The following is an 11,266-nucleotide window of genomic DNA, read 5'->3' as shown; positions in this document are numbered from 1 at the left end:
AGCTGTTTTGTACCGGACGTTCGAACTATACCAGCTAAGAACACTACTTGGCCCGACCCAACAAACTTGAATTTTTTTATCCGTTCATCGAGTGATCTACGATAGTCCGAACTGAATTTCGACTCATCAATCAAGTTTGTCAAGGTTTTATCGTTGTGTGCAGAAATGTGAACTCTTTCTCCCTCTCACGATTCAGGTCCGATTTCGAGTTTACTTTTTATGCCATGTAGAAAATACATTAAAGAACTTTTTGTGTTTAACTAAGCATAAATTGTTATATTTTGTATCTTTTGCTAGAATAACTTAAAAATTAGTGTTTCAGCGAATGAACCTTATCTGACTGGAGTACTGTAATAATTATCCTAGTTTTGTTCTAACATAATAAATTATATAGAAGAAAGAGATATAGTCACAAACTTTTAACGTATATTAAGATATTGCTATAGAAAATTATTATTTATAATAAAACTAAACATTTACATGTACTGTAATACCTAAAAAAATTAGTTTGTTTTCCTTCTCAAACTAATTAAATTCTATTACTTGTAAGACTTCTTTAATACATCCTGTTTAATAACAATACAAAGACATACTAAGTTTGGACCTTATTAAAAGGCAGCATTTATTTGGTAATATGTGATTATTTAAAATATCATTTGTAAAGCTAATACAATTTAGAAGGCATATAAAAATTCATTATACAAATGATTATTTTACATGCTACTACTTTTTTTGCTGAATGGATTAATTAAAGGTGTCTTAAAAATCAATTTGAATCCAGTTTTAGAATATAGGGGAAGGGAGGGAAAGATGGGAACTACTCACTCACCCCGAATCGCGCGACGAAGGACCCGAAACTCTATGCACGCAGAGACACCCGGATATCTTGTATTTACGAACGGCGACTCAGACCGGTTGGTGCCACCAAGTGACGTGTGCAAGTATTTCTTTTTCGCAGCAGATTATTACACAATCATTGAACTTCTGCGGTGTTATTATTTATACCTACGAGGTAAGTATTACTATTTAAATTTATTATGCAAATATCATATAAATAATAACTGGATGTTCAGCTTTTGGTTGTTCTAATCCTTTAGTGAAAGGATATACAGTAGAGCCTCGATTATCCGACCTCCGATTAACCGACACCTCGGTTAACCGACCGTCCTAGTCGGAAAATTTCAAATGTCCGCTAGTGATGTGGCGCTACAATATTTGGCTATGTCTTGGCTACTTTAATATTATTTTTACGTGTTTTAACTGGCAACACTCATTCGACCATGAAAGGGAGCCAGTATTTAAACAAAGCTTAATTTTCTAATTTTTAACGATATAATAGCGACGATTATTATTTTAAAAAATTTTTGTTAGGTTTAACATCGATGAAAATTCAACGCGAAGTAGGTTAATAGCGATATACTAATATACTAATTACATGGGATATAATAATATACTACACTAATAATGGATTTTTTCATACTTTTCGGTTATTTGACTTTTCAATTATCCGACCAACCCCAGTCTCCAATTGGGTCGGATAATCGAGGCTCTACTGTATCGTAAAATGTTTCCAATGGGTCCTTTCGAGGAAAATTTGGGCTAAAAAAAGTGCGCCGAACTTTTATATTTTATGTGCATAGCCATTTGACTTCAATACGCTTTATTACTATAAATTTATGTAATTATTATGCATACCGGTATATAAAAAGCTTTAAACTCGTAAAATAGTTTATTAAATAACTTTTTATCATACAATAATGCAACATAGGTACAAATATAATAATTTTTATTTAGTTGATTATTATATTAAAGTACTTCAATATAATAACCGCGATGTTAAAAGTTTTACGTAGTGAAATAACAAAATAACATAAAAAACACATCTTTATTCCAGCGAGTGTAACGACAAACTATTATAATTTTATTTTATTTAAAGAAAAAAAAATACTTTTACAGTATAAGGTCAAACGATAAAGAAAAATACAAAAATACTAATTACAATAAAACCCTCAGAAGTTTTCTCAGAAAAGAGAGAAGAGGCTAACCTTTAACTTTTACTGAAAACTGTAGAAGCAGCAACAGTGAGGATCACACTAAATAAATATTTTACGGCGGTTATAAAATTTTATTTTTTGTTGTTGTACTATACCGGTCGTATGTGTACAAAATAAGTATAAGTATTGGAATCTTTTCAAATTTGATCTTCCATGTTTTTTTTTTTTTCAAATCTTCACGTCTTGAGACCTACCGAAAACGAAAATATGTATGAATGAGTGTGTGAGTTGACGTATATTTCGTTTAATATCTTAGAATGCGGTAAAAGTTAAGAAATTTGGCATTATCACATTAAATTAAAAATTATATGAGATTGATAATACAAAAGTTGCTGATTGCTAACGGTTGATACTAACAGATAGGCGGTCACGTCTCATACATTGAGGTGGATCGGACTTAATAATTTAACTCATTATTAGCATGTAAGATCTTTTATAAAATTTATCACTACCCTTACAATCATGCGTTGCTATTTTATAATAATCAACAATATAAAACGGTTTTAGAATAAAATCTCATAACGACCAGAAAAGTTATGCACTTTCTTGCAGTTTTTATTTGAAACAACACTTGTCAATCTTTAACGTCATTAACGATGTACTTTGTCTTAAATCTTTGGTAGTCGTCATTTCCGTTCTTCCCAGTCGAATTTAAATGTACAAATTAGTTTCAAACACGTTTAAAAATTCATTTATTTTCGGTTGATTTTTAGCACCACAGTTAGGATTTCGCGTATGCGCTATTTTTCGGGCAGAGATTAACCGCATATATCGAAGGTTTTCTGTATTCTGTATGCACGGAAAAATATAATTGTTTTCTGTTTCGATTTGTTTTTTTCAAAACATGATTTACATAAAGATAAGTTTACTTAATTGTATGTATTTACTATTTCCAGTGATTGATTCTTTCGGAAAGTTACCGGCAGGAATTTTAGGAATAACACTATGGATATCGGGAGATTATGATCAGTGTTTGGACATAAAAATTCCTCAAAATAAGAACGAAATTACCGATAAAGTAAAAGAACAGGTTCGAGGAAAATACTGTGCCCTGACAATTGGAATGCAAGAATCACTGAAACGTATTGCAAAGTCGATCTATAAGTTGGAAAATAATTCATTGATTAAACTTGCCAAAGAGTTTATTGTAAGTATTAAACTTTAAAGAAAAATTTTGCGATAAATTAATACAGTTTAGTGTAATTTCTCAGTTAAATTTATTTATACAAGGAATTAATGAATTTTTTAGAAACCAATAAAGTTTAAAGATACATTGAAAACAGCTTTAGTCGATACAAAGATGGAAATACGTTTGGATGTTTGCATTCCGAGTACATGTAGTAATAAAGACTTACAACACGTTGGGAATTGGAGTAAGTCGTTTGATATTTTGTAATTATATGAATCACTCTTGTAAATCCGAACATGACTTAATCAATTGTCTGTTCGAACTGAAACAATTCTGTCTATTATATTCAGCCAAAACAACACAAAATCATTCTACAAAAGCATAATAACTTTGTAAAATTATTACATACTTACCGGTATATATAGTATGTATAAATAACGTCGATAAAATATGTAATTTATTATATAAATTTTTTAAAATTACCACTCACTAATCCGTAAACTCTTTACGATAAGTAGTTCGGATTAGCAAGATCTAGATCGTTTTTATGCTATTTTTATAAGGAAATAGTAACTGTAATGCATGGAGTGCCCATCAATGGCAGATTCTGTTAATAATTTGTAAAAAATGTTCCACATGTGTTTAAAGGAAAAAAGTTCCAAATGAAATTCCTCCCACTGCAGGGATGAACCACATTAGAAGATCGAGTTTCTTTACTTAACATACTTTTCCCTCTCTTTGTTAATTTTGACTTCACAATATTTCAAACTATATCCTTCAGACATTTGAATGTAATTTTATCTGATAAATTGCATGTAAGATAAGCGATAAATTAAACCGTTATTTTGAAAAAATTATTTATGTAATTGTTTAAATGTTTGATTACGTTCTTTATTTTATTTTTTTAGTATTCGGGACAGCGGTAGACTTTAATGTCGGATATTGCAAAATCAAAGATGAACGTATTAAATACAGGAACGGACAATTGATATCGTTGTAAGTATATTTTTATTAAACTGATTGAATGAAATTAAGAACCTCTGAAGTATGAAACTAACTTTAAATTGCCGAAAAATTTGGCAAATTGACGATGCGATATATAATATGAATAAATCGTAAACTTTTCGTAAAACACGATAATAATTTGTCTAAAAACATTTTAACTAATAATGTTACGAAAAATATAAGTTTAACAAAGAAAATAGCCAACCGAATCTATTTTATTCTGAAATTAATTTTTTATTTCAATGCGCATCGTTTGTCTTGATTTCTGTGTTTTAAATATTCTGTTTTAAATAATCGAGTGCTTCTGCTTTTTCTTTTCTTCTTTTTTACTACAACCCAATATTTCATTTTAGGTTGACCTCTAACTTTTTGTTTTTCTATCATTCAGTCAAACAATACTTTTATTCGACCTGAATATTTTTATAGATGTCCTATCGTGTTGGTTTTTCGTTTATCTATAGTGTTAAGAATGAATTTGGTTTGTCTTGCTAATCCTGATGATTGAAAAATTATTTACTTTAAAATTCCTTCCACATTCTCTTCCAGCACATTGTAAATGCGTGCAGTTTTGTCTTATTTTCTTTTCTCTTTTAAGGAAAAATTTTATCTAATCTTTACCTTGAATGGTTCAAAAACAGATTTTCCGAATCAAACAAGGTCAGTTTGGAAAAATTTAATAAAATTTTTTTCACTTTCTATAAAGCCTTTTTTCACTGTGTAATTATCGACGTCACACATCTTTTAAACCTTCTGTGAGAAGTTGGTCAACACTGTTTAATTGTCTATCCTTTAGTGTTATTTTAGCACGTCTTTCGATTTCCTTTTAAACAAATCATTATTTTTCAGCTGCGTTGGGCTTTACTGCACCACTAAGATTTTTCAAAGACTTTTGTAGCTATTTTTGTTTTCTGTTTGCAACCGGCTATGCAAATGTACTGTTTTTACGATTTGACTTTTATAACATTATTGTTGGGTAATGTATATTCTTTTATAGATTTTATATGAATGCCGAATAAATTAGATGATAATTCTCAGTGTGTTCTTTCAAGTGTATCTGCTTTCACTCGACTTGAAACTACATGGTACGATACCGTAAAATATATTTACAAGACCTCACGAAACATCTGTCGCATTAAACTTTATACATAACATAATTAAAAAAATTACAGTAATTTCTGTAAGAGCAGTATACTAATATATTCGTTAGTAGGAGAAATTGTTTCGTTAAATTATACGATTCTACTTCTTTATTCTGCATAAGGTGTTGTATTTCCTGGGAAGTCGAAGATTAAAGATAAAATCTCTTCAATGGTATATTTGAAAGTTTTCTCGTTGGTGTAAAATTGTTCTAATATTGCGATAATAGATTTTCTAGTATTATTTAATGTTAATACATTTCTGGCTGTCGTTGATTTGCTGAAATAATTGATCTTACTGTCAAATTTTTTATTTGGTTATAGGCCTAAATGTTACATAATTTTTAGATATACACTACATATATAAAAGGACTAAATAAATAATTGTTAAATAATCTATTATACAAAAGTGTATAAATGTTAATTTAAAATAGGTGTGGTCACTTCACCTATTATAAAAATTATAACAATAATTGCTTTAAATTAATTAAAACTATAGAGAATATATTTAGTAATAGAAACGAATAATTTAAATTAAGAAATTAAAGGCTATTTACAGTCACGCGTGGAACTTTCCTAATATGTTTGTTCTTCCATAACTGGATCAAACTCAAAAAGCAATTCTACCAACTTCAGGTAGTTTACGTTATTAGGCTGAAACAAATGTTCAATTGTTCCACGAAAAGCTAAGCATTGTGAGGCCAATAGTCTAATTATTGACATAATTCTTTATAGAACTCTTTTTCAATGCCGAATTTCTATATTCATAATTCGTTGATAATCAGTGTCAATAGCTTTTTGTCTTTTAATCGAATGTCAAATTTTTAACACGCTCTAAAGGCATTTCTGTGATTTACAGACTTTTCTTGCATTGTGAGGGTTGTTGGAAGATTGGAAGATTTCCTCAGTCAGAATAGTCCTATTTGGGCAGACACTAATAGCAGAAGAATTATCAAATTTAATACAACAATAGCAAAAAACAGCATCATTTGTAACAGAGTAAATCAACTAACTTCTCTCAACGACTTCACCATTGCTCAACACTTTGAAATAATGCCAGAGCGAAAAACTACGCCTTCCTTTATTAATAGGAAACGCGAATTTATTAAATTTGATATGGACCCCTCGCCACCAGTATTTGACAAGTTTCATATGACATGCAAAAAGTATTCCATAATGCAGGATAAGAAGGTATTTCGTTTAATATCTGCTGACTGCCACTGTTACTGCTACTCGGCTCTTGACGAACTTCTAATAATGTTATTTTTTGGCTCTCTTCGACAATTTCTTCTGGAAGTGATTGGGGAGGCACTGAGTTTTCATTTGCCTAATTCAAAGCAGACGCTGTTGATGTGGATGTGGACGGTTCATGTAAACAGGACTTTTGTACTAACTTGTAAGAATTTAGTACAAAATTCTTACAAGATTTAATTTTCCCTAACTTCTTCCCTTTTTTTAAGCTTTTCTTTTTATATTGACTTCCAGACAATTTTTTTTTTGTTCCATACTGTAATAAAAATACTAAATACAATATACATTCACAACCCTTTTCAAAGACCGGAGGGTGTCATTGAAAATGATTAATTATAATGATGCTTATCATGCTATTAAAATAGAGTAGATAAAATAACGATAAAAATGAGTTGCAAAGCTAGTAAAAGTTGTAGGTGACATAATTTAATCTTATAATATAATGGATATGGGTTGATAATGATAATAATAAGCGCAGAGCCCAAACGGTTAAGTGTTGAATGATGAAATTTGATACACAGTTAGGTACGTCATGAGAACGTACACTAAGAAGGGTTTTTTCGAAATTGTCCCCGGGGGGAAGAGGAAGAGGATTAAAGATTATCTTAAAAGAACTCGGCTTTACTGTACTATGTTAGATGCGGTTTTTTGCATTTTTGCAGAAAATCCAACATATTTTAAACCATGTAAATATTCTCTAATTAATCTCAGAAGATGGAGACGTAATTCTTGCAGCCGTTGAAAACGGACAAGATCCGCAATAAGCTAATAATCTTAATCTTCGCAATCGTTACCTTTTGCTTGAGCAACGCCGGGCTCACCTTCTAGTAAATAGATAACGAATATCTCTCAAATTGACAGCTAGCAGCCATTTTGACATATGCATTTCCTTAAATTGTCATTGTTTTGTCTATACTTCAAGGCATATGAATTTATTAAAAATAGAGCAAAAATTAACGAACGCAAAAGTAGGTAAATGCAAATACTTCCTAAGCAACTCTATCACACACAGAACGTAAAACTAGTCCAATATTACTTAAATAACTTTCTATATATCACACAAAAGCACACGTTCCGCACCTGATATATAACCAGTCCATGCAAATGCTCCTTTTTAATTCAATCCCTATTGTCACAACATAACCCTTTTTAATGGTGATAAGTAACTACAATTGCTGTATAAAACCAGTAATTCTCTTATCTGATCTCCTTTTAAACACAAAAAATGAACTAGTATAAATGCTAAAATATTTTACTAATACAGATATATATCTAATTTACTGATTTAAACACAGCACAGCCACTTGCTACTTCTCCAGACAAACTAACGTTAAAATCAAATGTTTTCAGTAATTTCAGCTCAAAGCAAAACTATCAACACGTTACACGTAAAATTGTATTTTAGGATAATTGCACCTCATCTTTTAGGAGCGGTCGTGCGGTATATTACATACAAAAACAATAGCTTTGGGCTGTCACGTGAAAAGCCTTTCGACGAGCGCTCGCCAGCAATGCACCTGCACCATAAACCGAAATCAATGGGTACCGAAAGCACTTAGAAGGAAACATGCGATAAATCATAAATCGTATACATCAATATCAGAATAACGTAGATCAATATAGAAAAGCGTTGCGTAAAAATATTTAATTATTTAATGGTTCAAATAATATTTTGATATATTTGCTTATGCTGCCCCCTTACAGTGCCGCCTGATGCGGCCCCCTTTCTCCATCATAGCACGGCACGGCCCTGCTTGAAAATTGCACAAAAAACACGTTTAGAAATAAACATTTAGCAAAACATTAATTGTGTGAGTACTACAGCAATCTTGTATCAATGTTATTTGTTATTGACTGACCAGAATGACTAAAAATGGAAAACAGTCAGTATCTGCTTCAGGTTTACAGTTAAGTCAAAAAGTACAGTACAATCCACTTTAGTTGTAATTGTCCAGAGGTTGACGAGTGACTTGTTTACGACAGGGAAGTTGTATCCTTCTTTGTCCAATGTCAAGGGCAACATCGATATCTGGGTCTCGAGCCGAAAAAATAGCGAGTTTTCCTACGCCTTTCCATGTAGAGCGGATAATTGCGTTTCGTATCCTGATTTATTATTCTGTAGAATATAAGTTTATCGAGAAAAACTGAGTAGACCATTTCTGGACACAACGGATCGATTGGAATGTTCCAAAAGAGAAGACGACACACGTACGGAATAATCTCCTGAACGAGTTATGAGAGATATGTAATAAATCGATGAGACTTTCGAGGACAGTTACGCACAAGAGACAGAAGCTTTTGATAATAGTTCAATAGGAATTGCGGAAGGAGAATCTGCAAAGACAGAACTGAGACATCAAATTGCAATTTGTGTCCTTTTGACATGTTTTTCCTCGTTAGTCATCCCTCGTTGGTTTTTCTGATTGGTTTTGTACCAGTTTTTAGAGGAAATTCAGAATCAGCTCATAACCTGGGAAAAGTAGATGTCAATGTTTAATTCGACACTAAATTCCGATACCGACAGGATTTAAATGTTTGTCTGTTCCCATTATTGCGTAACTTTAAACGGGAATTGTTTAATGATTTTTGGAGATTTAGATCTAGAACTTCTGTGAGACAAATTTTGATAGCGATTCGGACCCTGTCCGGAGCTTCAAACAACTGTACTCTGTACATTTGCCGAGAAGTGTGGCTGAAGGGGTAGAATCGTGTAAAAACACATATGGATACAATTTCTGTAATTACTCAGGATTTTTATATTTCTTCTTAAATGAAGTTAAGACTATTTACAAAAATATAAAATTTGGATAAGGAACAATGTGGTGAGAAGAATTCTTTATGTTTTTAATGTAAAGTGTCAGATCCTAAAACAGAAGGCTGACACTTGATCGTTTTTAACATTGTGAATTGTCTTTTACTGTTTATTTACCTTTGTTTTTAAGAAGTATATTCTTCAAAAAGAAAAAACCCATGTTGACTGTTACTTCTGGGGTGGTGTAAAAAAAGATTAAGATAGACTCAAAAATTTTATATTTTTGTAAATAGTCTTAACTTCATTTAAGACGTGTAAAAACACGATTTCCGTCTTTCCATTTTTAAATAATAACGGTCGCTGTCGGAAAAAAACGGTTAATTAACTCTGGATTCGTCTTGCTGTTTGTTCTTCAACTGCCGGTAAAAGTTTACTACTAGCCAATAACTCGTCGATTCGTCGCAGCGGATGGGAAAGACCTAAATTTGATGTGGGCAACGTACATTTTGCGAGGCCTTCTGGAGGCGCAAGAAGACGGATTTTAAAAAATAAAAAGCAGTTGAAACTGTCAAACTTTGATTCCTAAAAATGCAAACTATAGTCTTTAACTAACATTAAAGAAAAATTAAAAAGAAAATAAAATTAAAGAAACAGAAATTTCCTGCTTTTAGCTTTACTGAACTCCTTAATAATTGCATCGTAATTCAGCTTAGATGCTATATCTGCTTCAGTAGATAAAACTGCAAAAGCGGAAAGTCTTTCCTGACCTATTGTATTTCTTAAAAAATTTTTTATTAGTTTTAATATTGAGAAGCTCTTTTCAGCATAGGCAGTACTTACTGGTATTGTTAAGAAAATTCGAACGGCAATGTAAATATTTGGAAAAATTTCTTTCAAGTTATTTTCTGTTATGTAATGGAGCAGCTGTTACACATCTATAATGAAGTTGGGTAAATTTGGGATCATTGTTTGTAATTCTTCATATAATTCGTAAGGTTGTAAGTCACTGCTCTCACTCATTCGCAGGACTGAATATAAATCTTGACAGTTTTTTAATATTTGCTCTTTTGGAACATTTTTTAACTCGCTTACATCATAGAGAAAACCAAAATTTTCAAAGTGTTGATTTAAAGACATAAATCCCGAATCAATATTGCTTATTATAGAATCAATCGTGGTGTTAAAAAAAATCTGTTTCATACCTGCTTTTGAAAGACTGTATAGGTTGATCGCTGCCTTCATCATCGAACATCCTTTTCTTTTCGGCTACCCTTTCGTTTTTAAAGTCTTTTAGCAGTTCATAATTGCTATTTTCAATAAACTGACGAGCGTCAAACAAGCATTTTACGAATCCAGTTTGTCGATATTCTTTGATCTAGTCACAAAATGTACGCAAATGTTCAAGAGCATTGCTTAAATGGACTTGTAAAGATTGCCATAATTTGCTTATGATATTAACACGCGATAATATCTAATACCCTACATGTAATGATATGATACAGCCATTTACTGGTCTCTAGGTTAAAGCTGCTTCTCTGGCAGCATACAATTGTAGCGTAACAACAAGGATGGGAGCGTATCTCATAGCAGCACATTTCCTGGCAGTTGTTCCCATACGTAGCAAGACGCCTCAGCTGGAAATGGATCCACCCTCAACACCAAATGTCATAGCTGCTTTCAGAACATGGCAAATTCAATGCCTACTTACATTTGTTTCTACACAGCGACACTGACTGCTGTCCGAACTGCGACGTGCGTGATGGGGTAAAGCATTATGTTTTGTCTTGCCCATTGCTGGAGGACATAAGGAACGAGCTCAAACTTTATGTTGAAGAAAATAATCTCAATTGGCCGTGTAAGCTGGAAATTTTGGTGTCGAGTAAAAAATACTTTTACCTTTTTCAGAGAATGATCAAGCTTTAGTTTAACACAACATTAA

The sequence above is a fragment of the Centruroides sculpturatus genome, unplaced genomic scaffold, assembly GCF_000671375.1.
Source record: "Centruroides sculpturatus isolate CEXI.00-Female unplaced genomic scaffold, Cexi_2.0 scaffold973, whole genome shotgun sequence".
Taxonomy (NCBI): Eukaryota; Metazoa; Arthropoda; class Arachnida; order Scorpiones; family Buthidae; genus Centruroides; species Centruroides sculpturatus.
The sequence above is the reverse complement of the archived record's forward strand: the minus strand, read 5'-3'. Positions refer to the sequence as shown.